Source organism: Girardinichthys multiradiatus, chromosome 3 (assembly GCF_021462225.1).
Source record: "Girardinichthys multiradiatus isolate DD_20200921_A chromosome 3, DD_fGirMul_XY1, whole genome shotgun sequence".
Taxonomy (NCBI): domain Eukaryota; kingdom Metazoa; phylum Chordata; class Actinopteri; order Cyprinodontiformes; family Goodeidae; genus Girardinichthys; species Girardinichthys multiradiatus.
In genome coordinates this window covers 36,114,165-36,128,313 of record NC_061796.1, presented here as the reverse complement: position 1 = coordinate 36,128,313, position 14,149 = coordinate 36,114,165, and the positions used below count along the sequence as shown (strand labels likewise).

At 43.0% G+C, this 14,149-nt stretch overlaps 1 protein-coding gene across 1 annotated transcript in view; it reads right to left on the bottom strand.

Moving 5' to 3' along the window:
• The window catches only part of fhl3a (four and a half LIM domains 3a), a 52,277-nt gene extending 39,792 nt beyond the window's left edge, over positions 1–12,485 (bottom strand). The window contains exon 1 of the mRNA XM_047361319.1: positions 12,286–12,485. The gene's annotated coding sequence lies outside the window, so the exon portion shown is untranslated. The remainder of the gene's footprint in view (positions 1–12,285) is intronic.
• Positions 12,486–14,149: the final 1,664 nt, after the last annotated feature.

Below are 14,149 nucleotides of genomic sequence, written 5' to 3'. Positions count from 1 at the left end.
AGAGCACTGGCTGCGCCTGTCTTGCTTTTCTCCATTCAGCAGTTTTTGTTGTCATCCTGATTTTGTTTTTCTGTACTTTACTAGTTGGCCTCCAGGTTTGTCAGCCTCTTGCCCGTTTTGCTACAAACTATCTCACTGGATGCAATTGGCCAAATTGGGATGGTCCACATATATTGCTGGCTAAAACATTTATGAAAATCAGCCTGGGTTCACATGCATACAGTTTCACAGGAAATAACATACTAAAAAGAACTAGTGTGCACAGTTTTAGACATGAAACTTTACTGTGTATTACAATGTGACTTGTCATGATTTGTGGGTGTTTTTGGGTTCTTCTTATTATTATTATTCTTGATAGGTTTTGAATCATGCTTCTGTCATTTTCCTGGTCATGCTTTAGTTTTTGTCTTCTAGTTCACATTTTGTCAAGGTTGGATCTGGTTATGCTTTAGTTTAATGTTTTTCTGGTTATGTTTCTATTTAGTTTGTTTCCTTGAATTCCTGTTTTGCTCCAGTCACGTTTTGTTCTCTCCTGTCAATTAACTTTATTCGGATCACCTGTACCATGTCAATCAGTCTTCCTGCTTCTCTTGTGTCATGCCCTATATATATTCTGCCATTATGTTTACTCCTCCTGGAAACATTCACAGTTCACAGTTCATAGATCATTGTTCATGCCAAGCCTGCTTCTGCCACCACCTGTGAGTGAGTTTTTTGTTGTTGCATTAAATCTGGTTACTCACCACCAATGGTTCCTGTCCGTCTGTCTATGTTTCTGCCCAACATGGACCTTGCGGACGGAAGGCAGGAGAGCGTCAGGGGTACGGAAGGCAGGAGAGCGTCAGGGGTCGCTAGGTTTAGCAACAGATGGAGGAGGCAATGAGACATCTGCCGGCCGATCTGCAGGTTCTGCCCTCTCCACTACTGCTGGAGTAGATGTAGCGTGAGGCGGTTCAGCGCCGTTCTCCGCCTGCTTACCTGGTTGCGCACCCTGATCTGGCTGCAAAGCCATCGTCTTCTTCCCACCGCAAGAATCGCTGGCTTAGAGCGGCTTCCTCCTTTTCAGCCGGCGAGGATGAGTCTCCCATGGCCGCTGCTGTGACGTCTGGAGTGGTGGTTTCCCTGCCAGCTGACGTGAAGGCTTCAGCGAGTATTCCCGCGTCTTCGTCTGCCACGGCAGGCTCGCTGCAGCTCCGCCCATGCCCATGTGTTCTTCGGCAACACCAGACGAGCTGGAGGAGTGGTTAGGGTTTTATGCTCGCCAAATTCAGGTGGACCAGTCTCCTGTATTCCTCTCCTGAGCTTATGGAGAAAATCAGGCAGATGGAGGAGGATTACCGGACAGCAGTAAGGCAGTTTTACTGCCACCCACCTCCATCCTTTCCAAGTCTCCAGAGCTCTGCTGCTGCAGAGCAGCCCACGCCAGGTCTCCAGGGCTCTGCTCCTGCAGAACGGCCCATGCCAGGTCTCCAGACCGGTGCTGCAGCTCAGCCCACGCCAAGTCTCCAGAGCGGTGCTGCAGTCCAGCCCACGTCAGGTCTCCAGAGCACTGCTACTGCAGAGCAGCCCACGCCAGGTCTCCAGGGAGCTGCTACTGAGCAGCCCACGCCAGGTCTTCAGAGCGCTGCTGCTGTCCAGCTCACGTCAGGTCTTCAGAGCGCTGCTGCAGAGCAGCCCACATTAAGGTTGCAGAGCGCCGCCATTGTACAGCCCAAGTCTGCCTCAATCTCCTTCACACGCCGCAGAGGACATCGGAAGAGGGACACCTCGGCCCCTGCTCAAGCCAATGAGGATCCCGGCGATGCGTCGGCTCCTGCGCACGCCACCGAGGGTCTCAGCAAACGCCTCAGCTCATGGGCACGCCACTAAGGGTCTCAGCGATGCCTCGGCCCGTGCTCAAGCCACTGAGGGTCCCAGCGATGCCTCGGCTCCTGCGCAAGCCACTGAGGGTCTCGGCGACGCCTCAGGTTCTGCGCAAGCTAATGAGGGTCTCGGCGATGCCTCAGCTTCTGCTCCTGGTCTGAAGGCCTTCCAGGGGTTCAGCGAGAGACTGGTCCTGAACCCTGCGATGAAAGGTTTGAGGACAAACCGCCGTCTGAGCCTGTTCCTGAGCGGTTCAAGGAGAGATTAGTCCTCATCCTGGCCTCTGAAACCGGAGACGAGGGGTTCGAGGACGAACCGCCGCCTGAGCCTGTTCCTGAGCGGTTCGAGAAGAAACTCGTCCTCATCTTGGCATCTGAACCCAGAGACGAGGGGTTCAAGGAGGAAGTGCTGCCGGATCCTGTTTCTGAGGGGTTCAAGGAGCAGCTTGTCCTTGTTCTGGCCTCCGAGGGTCCCCTAGACTCTGCGTCTGTCTCCGATGGTCCCATCGGCTCTGTTCCTGTCTCTGAGGGATCGCCAGGCACCGTAAAGGCCAAGCCTGACTCCAAGCCTGACTCCAAGCCTCCGGAGTTCCACCGAGTTCCTGGAGGGTCCTCTATTCTGCTCGGACGACCTCCAAACCATCTGCTCCTTTGGCGCTGGCCTCTGGACCGGCTCCCATGTCTTCGTCAATGGTCTCTTGGACTCCTGTTCAGTCACTGCAGGTTTCCTGACCAACCTGTAGGTTCCCGCAGTCGCTGGCCTTCACAGTCTCTACGTCTCTGCTGGCCTCCTTGTCATCGCCTTTGCTGCCATTGCCGGCCTCCACATTTCTGCCGCCGGCCGCCAAGGTCTCTACGTCTCTGTTGGCCTCCACGCCTTTGCCGCCGGCCGCCAAGGTCTCTACGTCTCTGTCGGCCTCCACGTCTCTGCCACCGGCCGCCTAGGTCTATACGCCTCTGTCGGCCTCCACGTCTTTGCCGCCAGCCTCCATGGTCTCTACGCCTCTGTCGGCCTCAACGCCTTCGCCGCCGACAGCCGCCGACCGCCCAGGACTCTGCGCAGGCCCTGGCGCCCGTCTGAACTGTGTGCCTGCGTGGGACGACTTCCTGAACCTTGTGCCTGCACGGGGCGACGTCCAGGTCGCCTGCCTGTACTTTGTGCCTGCTCGGGACGACGTCCTGGTCGCCCGCCTGACCTTTGTGCCTACTCTGGACGACGTCCTGGTCGCCCGCCTGGCCTTTGTGCCTGCTCGGGACAACGTCCTGGTCACCCGCCTGAACTATGTGCCTCCTTTTCTGTAGGTGGTTTGACTAACTGCCCAAAACCATATACACAACATCAGCAGAAATACAAAATAACACTTAATGCTCAAATAATACAATGTACACATTATGGTTAAGTGAATGAGGTGGAATCCACGCCTGACTTGGGATTTATAAAAGGGTATTGTCTGTTGTTTGTTTAGTGAAGCTCCAGAAGATTAAAGGATTTAATCGGACACAGAAAAAAAATTCACAAAAATGTGGATTTGTTTTTAAAGGTGACAGTCTACCCAGTGTGTTATTTATTCAGCCAAATTTTCTGTCTATTGAATAAAACTTTTCCCAGTCATTAAGGATTGGATTGTAAACCAGAAAAACTAGATCCAAGGATCCTTTAGCTCAGTAGGATTGACTGGCATATGACCATTTGTTAGACAGAAATTATAGAACTGCTTTACTCTCATTGAGTTTGCTTACATAAGCATAAAACCGCTGATAAGTAAGCATGTGGATATTGGAAAGGTATACATAGTGGATGAGATTATAGCAGATCAATAGTAACAGAGAAAGAGAATATAAAAATTATGTGAATTCATCGATTATGTGTTTCTGTATTAGCCTTTTAGGTCCTAAACAGGCATTATTTACATGTTTGAGGAGTCATTAGGTGTCCTCTCAGTCTCTCTTCACTACAACGGAATATGCTCTCTGTAACTAGTCCGTCATACCTCAGTGTGATGCTCCCCTGCAGGAGTTGACGTCCTTTTATAGACACAGGACAGACACTTTCTGCCATTTATGGCTCCTCTAAAGCACAACACGAGGGCAGGTCAGCATCCAAGGTGGGAGAAAGCAGAGAGGCAAAAAAGGACAAGACAGATCCTGTCAACTTCATACTCCTTCCCACTAAACCTTTGACAGCTTTAACATGGGTGCCAAAAGTGTCTCTAAGCAGTGCCAAGTGCAGTCTCCTCTGTGTGTTTTGAAAAGCACCCAACCTGTCATATAAAGTTCAATTAAGTAAGAGGCATAAATCCTCACCTTAGTGTATCTAGCAACTCGGGCTTGTCTGAGCCTGTCTTGGGTGTGGAGACTATTGTTTCTCCCTTAGAGCCGAACAGACGAAAGTGATAGGCCACAGCTTGCAAAATTTGTATGCTTGTAAATACTAGTGAGCGAAAAGACATAAAAAGATAGATGATGGAAAGAGATAGTGCAATGCATTCTGGGTAAGGAGTCACATTCTTGATCACTTGCTAGTTTCATCTTGCACAGCAGGCATTTTTTACAATGTTTACTTCAAATGAGGGGAATGCTTTCTCCAGCAGCTGCACTGCAAATAAACACTGCCGTACTTAACACAAAAGGCTATTGCACTTCTAATCTCAACAAGTAACAGCTTCTCACATGCTCCAATAAGTCGAGTCCTTGTGGTTCCTCCCTAGAAGACAGTTGTGCAACACGCAACACATTCATCCACATTGTGATAATAGTGTAAACAGGCTAAACACCAAACTCTTTAACAATACTTCCTCTTCTGTAATGTCACAGTCTGAGTTCATTCTTTGCACATGTGGGATACTGCTCCATCAAGTACTTTGGAAGCAAGTCAACACCAGTGCAGTTGTGACAAACTGAAGTTACCAGCCATATAAAACTGAACAATCACCACAGTGGGGGAACATGATGGAACAAACAGTGCATGGATATGAAAGCCAATCTTTAATTATCCAATACATAAAAGAGCAAAGCTCTCCAGGATTGTGGATGAGGATATATAGCTCGTTAACAGTCTATTCAGAAGAACTACAGTGTACTGAAAGGTGGTATTTTGACCTTCGGGCACCGTTGCCCAATTTAATGCCTGGTGTGCAACTACTTTTTTAAAGCCTACCTCACTAATGCTTTGAATTTATTGAATAATTCAGTCAACCTAGAAGGACATCCAGTGGGAAAGATGACAAAGGTGTTGCTTTGCTTCCATAGAAACAAATACACATACATTTGAAGTCCCAGTTAGGCATATCAATTGTACAATGAGCCTCCAATCTGACCTCTCACACACATTTGATGCTACTTCAAGTACCTTAAAATATTTTTCACTGAACTTTTAGATTAGCCATACAACTTCTTACTCCATCTTCATGGCGTAAATTAATGTTTAATAAATGAATAAACCAGGGGACGGCCCAGGACACCCTGGAGGGACTATATCTCTCGGCTGGCCTGGGAACAGCCTGGGCTCTCCCCGGAGGAGCTAGAGGAGGTGTCTAGGGAGAGGGACGTCTGGGTGTCTCCGCTGAGTCTGCTGTCCCCGCAACCCGGATAAAGCGGAAGATGACGAGTACGAGTAAATTATTATTATTACGATCATAAAGTGTTACCCTAAAATTTTTAATAGTGAATAATGTTTTAGAGTGAATTCTCATCTTTCTAATCTTCATCTTCCACTCAAATCCCATACATCCCGTACAATCATCTCCATAACTCCAGCATCACTCTGTGACTTTTTTAATAGGCTTTTTTGTTTACTCTCCAGTTCGGGATAATCCAGAGAGGGAAAGCACAAAAACATCTAATGACCTCGATCAGATAAGCCAGATGCTACCTCCCTGCCACAATATGTCCTTTAGGCCAGTTCAAACAGCTGTTATGCTGATATATCCCCCCCACGTTAAACTGAGAAACAGGAAAGTGAGAACTTTAGGTCAAGACACAACAAGATCTTCAAAGTAAGGCATACTGCTTCTTAAGTGTTTGTTCTAGTCGGGAAACTATTGTGTCCAAGTGTCTTGGCAACTTTGAACCTCCTCCCCCCAGAGAGACAGTAAAATGTGTGATCAATATTAAACCTTTAATCAAGTGGGGCAATATCTTGAAGATTCATAAAACCCTCCACTCCTTTGTAAGAGTAAATTGCAAAAACAGTGTTAGTATTTATGTCGTAATTTGTTTGTTTCTTTTACACAATAAAGTCAATATGAAATAGATCTGAGTGTGATTAATAACACATATAATCAGTAAATCTGTGATGATACATCTGACTCACGAGAAAAGACAAGGGACCCAGGTGCAGAATTATCCATTTCAGGTTTTATTACTCCTAAGTATTATACATTTTAAACAAGAACTGTTCAATTGACATCCTATTTAAATTAAACAATGTGAAATTGGCCTATTTTGAAAAGCCAATATGCTCAGCAGCATGAGTCAACTTGGGTGATTAGCGGCTAATGGATGGCTAGTTGAGATATTCTCAGAGTGCTTCATTTCACATCTGTTGCTCCATCACCGTTCCTTTTTTCTACTGAGTACCCAAAAGGCTGCAACACAAAAAATTCAAATAACAATCTCAAACATATTTTCAAACATAAAGGGCTACTTATGTAAGTGTATTGTTTAACTAATTTCATTCTGGAGGTTTTTATTGATCTGTCAGAGTTGCTGAGAGTGGGTTTCCTTTTAAATGCTGAGTGGATTTATAGAAAGAAAGGTTAAACTATGATGGTGATGAAGGAAATGCTGATCAGGGAGACTCCGATCTTTTAAATATGACGACACATGCCTGCACTAACTGAATATAAAGCAAGTCAAAGCACTGTCTCAGTCTGAGTTTATAATTTTGCAAAATCTTTGGGATTAAGTGGCTCAAAGTAATTAGCCAAACAAAAACTGTACCCAATGCCCTCAGAAACCCCACTTATGAACGGTCAACTTCACAGTGCCCTAACCCTAACTCCTACGCAAATCAAAATTATGTTCCCAAACAACCTGCAAAGACTTGACCTGCTCAGAGGCAGGAACCAACTTTAGGGTGATTAGCAGCTACTTGATCTCAGAGTGCTTCGTATCACGTCTATCACTCCATCACTGTTTCTTTTTTCTACTGAGTACCCAAAAGGCTGCAACACATCTATGAGACTGGCAGTTTATGTGAATTATTATAACTTAGTAGTATCCTATAAAAATGCTATTGTTGAGTAAAAGTTCCAGTTTTATGGTATTATGGCAACAGCACAAATTTTAAATTAGAAACATGTAACATGATTTAATTGTGTTCATTTAAAACAAAAACAAAAACATAAAAAAATTATATAAAACTGAATATTACAATTATAATAAACATGTTTATATAATTTTGATTTCACACATAATCTTAAGCTAAAACTAAGAATAAATAAAAAACATTTAGATGTGGTTTTAACATAAACATGCTTATTGGGCAAAACTTTATGCTGTTTTTTCCATTCGACTCACTAACAAACTGATATAAGCTGCTTGATTACTTCAGCTACTGGCTTCGTAGCTAGCCTGCCGTTGGCTGCTTAACAGACATCCTGCTCTTAGTTTGCCAGCTCTAGTTTAGACCCATTAATAACAGTGATAGTTCGCGCTCTTTTAGCTTCTATACCACAACTGTTTTAACGGTTTTATACCCACAACTTTGACTTTGATAAAAGGCCCAAGCCTTGTCCCAATTTAGCACTAAATTCTTTACTGAGCTGGCAAAGCATGAAGCAATTTAATAGTAGCATACTTCTAACAGAAGCCAGGATAATTACAGGTCAGGGCAGCAGAGATTTCTCTAATAGCACCATGATCCAAGAGAAGATTTATATTTTATCCCACACAGAAAATGTGGCATCACATCATAAAGTATAGGCCTTGGCTTTTTTTTACTTTGTCATCATTCTCAGCAGAAAGGAGACAAATAAGAGTAGAATGCCTTCTTTATACCTTGTGTCATAAAAATGCATCTCTTAGGTACCCCCATTTTTCATAGGTTATACAATGATTTGGACATCTCAATGCAACCATTATTTTTATGATTTGGAAGACATACGGTATGACAAGTTGTATAAAAGTGCTGAAATTTGTCTATGTTTCTTCCTGTTTACATTTTCTCTTCATGAAACATGCACCATTTTTGTTCTCTGTAGAAACAAACAATTTTCTCAGGATAACACCTTCCAATGGAGCCAGAATACTGAGTAAATAATGACATCAACCCAATCTTGAAGAGATTTGCACACTTTCTTCACACGTTTTGTTTAACCCAGGGCAGAGATTAACTCAGTTTTACGTGAATCCCGACAGGTTTTTTTGGGATCACGTTCCAATAAACAAAACGAGGCAGGTTTGGTTGTAGGAGACTGTTAACCGCTGCAAGTTTACATAACATTCCTTTCGTCAGGTCTAGTTAATTTGTGAGTGTGCCACGGACGCCTGTTGCACAGCCCTACCCTCCTTCCTCTAGGCGAGGGTGCAGGCGAGCAGTCAGGCCTGACTCACACCGTTCTTTGACGCAAGGCAAAATGCGATGATGCAGCTGTGAATCTACATCGTTTCTGCACCCACACAACATCTGTTACATGAGAGAAGATTCAGGGCGGACATGTTCCATCAGTTCATGGTGTATGAAATGTAACAAATCTGACATAATGAGGGGTGAAGTGAGGTATAACAGCCTCATTCTTTCATGGCATGTAATTAGTCTTTATTAAACCGTGTTACGAGGTATCTGCAATTCGGCCTCACAATTTGGTATTTCCTCTAAAATAGAATTTCCTCTCAGTGTAGCAGGTAAGTGCTAGCTATAGACCTGTAATTGTATCCCTAGAGAAATATAATTACCCCATTAGCAGGGGAGTCAGTTACTTTTCACACTATTTAGCAGAATATATCAAGTTTATGTTCTCTTTTTCTGAAAAATCTAGCACTGAGTAAGCACTGTGGAAGAGACAGATTGGCAAGTGAGGTGAAATGACTGGATTGTGAGGAAGTGGGGAGGGGGGGCATTGCCTCCCACAGGGGCTCTGAATCGAGCGATCGAGTTTCAGACGTTTACCAACAAAAGCATCCAAGGAGGAAGTCTTGGGACCCTCACAACTACATCGCTGCACCTGGCGATCCCCAAACAGGAAATCTGAGGTCACATCCCCCCTTTCAGGGAATGCAGACACGCTACTCCTTCTAACCACGTGCCTCCACATCCTACAGAGGAGGTAACTGACTTACCATTACAAGCTACAAAATAAACATATTCATGTATGTTGTTTATGTAATTTCATTCTGTTAATATAAAATTCTTGTCTCCTTACTAGGATTTTATTGATCTGTCAGAGCTGCTGAGAGTGGGTTTCATTTTAAATACTTAAACCTAGAAAGAAAAGGTTTCCACAATGATAGTGATGAAGGAAATGCTGATCAGGGCCATCTTTTAAATTTGACGAAACATGCCTGCACTGACTGAAATAAAGCAAGTCAAAGCTTCGTCTCATGCTGAGCTTAAAACTTTGCTAAATCTTTGGGATTAAGGGGCACAAAGTATTTTGCCCTCAGATATTGCCCTCAGACACACCACTAAGGAATGGTCAGCTACACAGTGTTGAAAGAGAACAAGTCCAACACAAATCTAAATTCTGTTCCCAAAGCACCTGCAAAGACTTAACCGCTGATTTCTCCATCATTATCATTGGCCTGCTTTCAAATGGTGCCAACACATAAAAACCAGGGACGACCAGTCCTGGTCGTTTAAGCTGCTGTCCCACTGCAGTTCGGAACTGGCGGGGTTCCAACCACCATGCGGGGGCTAACCTTTGGAAAGCACTAGGCCCTCTGAAGAATGTAACCACAGTCAGTGAGACAGAGAGAGAGAGGAAGAGGAAAAGGAAAAAAGGCAAACAAATACATTATACAGCCCGTGGGTTCTGTCAAGGCAAACCTCCCAGATGGGATAGAATAGTTGGCTTTTTGACTACTAGGGCATTATTTTAGGTTATTACTGTGACAAAGACTTTGTGTAAAAATAACCCGTCAGCGTGGAGACTGCAGCGGGACTCCCCAGAGACCAAATCCATTCAGGGTGTGAATTCTGCAGCAAAAAAATAAAGTTGCTAGAAGGAGCTCTGTTTTGGTGTTTGATGTTGAACTCAAGCACAGAATGGACAATGATATGCTGCAAAACTGAGAAACAATGGTGTTTAGCATTTTTTCCCAACAAATTAAGCGAGTTTATTAAAGAAAAAGATGGCTGAATAATGGGGCTAGACTGTAGGGGTATTTTACAGTTTATGGGTCTTGATAGCATTTGATGGTTTTTAGTTTAAGATCTAAAATACTGGTCAAATACGAACTGGATAATTGTGCACAAAAGAGGGAGTCATTAAAACATAGTTTGTAATTTCAAAAACATTAAAAACAAATATTATACATGCAGTTGTTATATTAAATTAACATCTCCCCTAATAATACCTGCAGATGTTAAAGGCCCAGTACAGCAAAATTTTCTTTACACTTAAAAGGATAGTTCCGACTATTTGAAGCAAGTTTCTGTAAAGGTGATATCAGTAACAGTCCCCTTACCTGTGGCAGACAGATGTTATATTGCAGTGAGTTTGTAGAAAAGTGACGATATTCTCAGAGCAGTAGAGGTAAACTTCATCTGTATTACTATGCAAAAATACTTCAGAGGAGGCGGCCTGCTATATCAAGTTGCCTACTCAGCTGATGAAGAGTCTGCTGGAATAATTTCCAAACAACCGAATGTACCATATTCAATAAACAAATGGCAGCCTGTAGTAAAATTCAAAATTGACTCTATTCTAGGCGGACATAAAGCAGACTGGCAAGACTCAGCTGATCAGGTTACAGCAGGGAGCATCAAACCACGTCACGTACATGTCAAGTATGGATGTTCCATGGCTGAGAAAATGGCATAAACTGAACGAACTCTTGTGAAAGTGTGAAAATATCTGCCAATATTGTGTTGTATTCTGAAGATATTAACATTTGCATCTCATTTGAGTTGTTTAAATTGCTAAAATCATCTAAAATGGGGGTCTGTCTTATTAGCTGCAACCCTTCCACAACTCTAAGGAATTCTTTACTTTTCAACAAACTCACTTTAATATTACATCTGTCTACTAGAGATAGTTACAAATACTAACTTCACAGAACCTGAGTAAAAAAACAAAGTTTAAGTTTCTAAGACTTTGCAGGTGTATGTTCTGCAAAGTCAGCGCACTGAGAAGGGTCTCCTATTCTTAAATGTTCTGACATTTGGCTCATCACAAGTCACTCCATATTCTTCCAATAAGTCCAAAACAAACCGAGGAGGCCCTCTGTGTGAACTGATAAAAAAGCAGTTTCTCCATCCTGTTATAATTCCCCCATTGACAAGTCCCAACACTTTGCTCTCCCACCTTGCCCACTGCACGCCTCCATGAAGCAACAAGTGTGCAAAAACAGTCGTCACAATGATGACAACACACTATGAGCGACAGAGCATTGATGTACTGCCAACACGGCTCCACAGACGCTGCAGCACAGACACACCCTTTGCAGACGCACACTGCCATACTCCACTTCCTCCTGCCGGGCAACAGATACGTACGAGCCTGAGGGACTTTGCTCTCTGAAGGCTTCACAGACCACTCAGCTGGGAGCTTCAACAGTTGCTGCTTAATCCTTCCTATAGACAGTTTAGCTGGCAACACAAGCTAATGGTTTCTCCGTCAAGGTAAAGTTATTGCTGTTCTTCATTTATGATAATATAGAGGGACGTGAGCAAAGGTGAAAAGTGAAATGAGAGTAGACTTATGAATAGATTTCCCAGCAGAAATCTATATTTGATTTAACTGTATTTTTTTTTTCTAAGCTGTGTACAGTTTTTATGTAATAAACATGGAAAACTTCAGTATTTATGCAAGAATGTTTTAAAGATGAAAAGTTCTAAATGAAAGCAAATAATTATATATACATATCTCCTAAAGTATTGGTGGGTCACAGTTATCAAACAAATAACAGTAACATGCCTGCCACCTGTTCAAGCACTTTTATCTCTGCAATCTCTCTAAAATAACAAAGCTATGGAAACTGTCTATTCTATTTAAAGAGTTTTAATCATTTTACAATCCAAGAGGTTATTTGTCAGTTACTGTAGGTGTAGAAAATCATTTTATGGATTAAATAGTGGCACTTTTCTTCACTGATTCATTTTAATACCTTTGGCAACACCTCCACTGCAGTCACTATGATTGTAACTTTTACAATACAAAAAACTCAACAGTAAGTAGGCAGAATATGGATGAGAGAAAATGTCTAAAGCAAAACTGGTAAATACAGAAGAAACAGTTGAAAAAGTACATGTTGGTCTTACCAGGAGTAATGTCTGGACTCGCCTTCCCAACGTGTCTGCAGTAGGTCTGCCTCTGTCAGGATCTGATCTGGGATCAGTTCGCTCCTGACGGATCAGGAGCTTCGTTTTTCAAGCTGGAAAACTTTCTCCGCTTCTTCTAACTGCAGTCAAACCACTGCGGCGAAGATGGATGCGGCTTGCCGGCTACTTTTGTCCTACTACTGAGGAAGTTGATGGTGAGTCACAAGATCCCGCCTCCCAAAATACATTCCTCCCTCCCCTCCCTACCTCCCTTCAGCGACTTCAAACAAGAGCAGACAGAGAAATCCAGACCGGAGGGTAGACTCCTACAGGGCCCTTTGTGTCACTCAGAGTGTATTTAAGTGTTAAACGTATTTTGCCAACATTGTGCATATAGGAAGTGGTGGCTAAAATTGATTTTAATCAACCGAGAAGTTTGGTTCTAATAGGAAATGAGGTGTCTATCAAAATATAAAACTATACAAAAGAGGAACAGTTTAGAAAAATAATAATGCATCTATTTACATTTTATTAACAAATGGCATGTTAAAAGTTATGTATTTCTCAATAATCATTGAAAAAAATTTTTTTTTTCAGCATTTCAGGAATACAATCTATCTGACCAGCTTTTTGCACGTTTTTTAGCTTTGGTGATGAGCTCCAAGTCTTCGAGTTTGGAAGGCACCCTTGCCATTACCCTAATCTTTAGTTCCCTCACCAGATTATCTGTCGGATTTACCTCGTCACTCTGGCTTGGCCATTAATGTTACTTCCACTAAGAAGAGTCATGTTAAGAAGTTCACAGCTTACTTAAAATCTGCCAGGAGCATGAATAATCTCGAGCTCAGTTGCCTACTGGTGTCAGAAGGTGTCAGAAACAATTTCCGAGATTTTGGTCCATATTGTTATAATAGCATCACTCAGTTGCTGTGTTATTTGTCGTTCTCACGTCCTTAATGTGAATTTCTTATTGCACCACTTTCCAAGGAGCTCTATTGACTACAGAGGTTGTTGGAGAACAGATGGGCACACTGAGGTCATATAGGAATGTATGAGGGACACGCCGGAAAGCTCCTAAATTATGTTAAGTTTGTACTAAAAGGTCCCAACCGTGCCAAGGAAATATCCTACATACTATTACACCATCACCACCAGCCTGAACCGTTGACACAAGACAGGATGGTTCTATGCTTTCAGGTTGTTTACACCAGGTGTGACACTCCATCAACCCCCTTGATCAAACACCATACGTCTACTACCGTAGCCCATCTGTTGTTCTTGAAAATCGCAGAAGACCAACAGTCCTGGACCAACCTATCTGACACAAACAATCATTCAAATTTCAAAGTCCCTTAAATACGTTTTTATCCATATTCTGATATTTTGTTTGATTAGTAGATGAAATGATGATATGATCAGATAGAAAAGTTTTAGCAAGTTGCTGACTGAATCTTTACTCTCAGTGATTGCATATGACTTATCTCTATAGTAGTTTATTCTGTTATCATTATTTACATCCGCCCATTATTTTTGTTGGTCATACCAAGACATGTTTGAATGGCTTTGTCTTGGCTCCACCTCCAACCCCTCTATATATGAAGGGAGGATAAGTCTCGTAAAGTCCCTTCTTATGGCCCCCATCTGACCACCCCTTTGCAAACTTTCTGCAGGCATCCCTGACCATTTTTGGGAAAACATTACATCCACATGAATACTAGTAGACAGACTGAACATCAGCCAAACCATAACATCCCTTGCACTCAGTGACCTTTGTTAATCTGTGTATGCCCTAATATGACCAGAACAGATTCAGTAAAGCCCAGCTCAGTTATTGAGTTTCATTTCCCTCTTTTACAATGTGTTC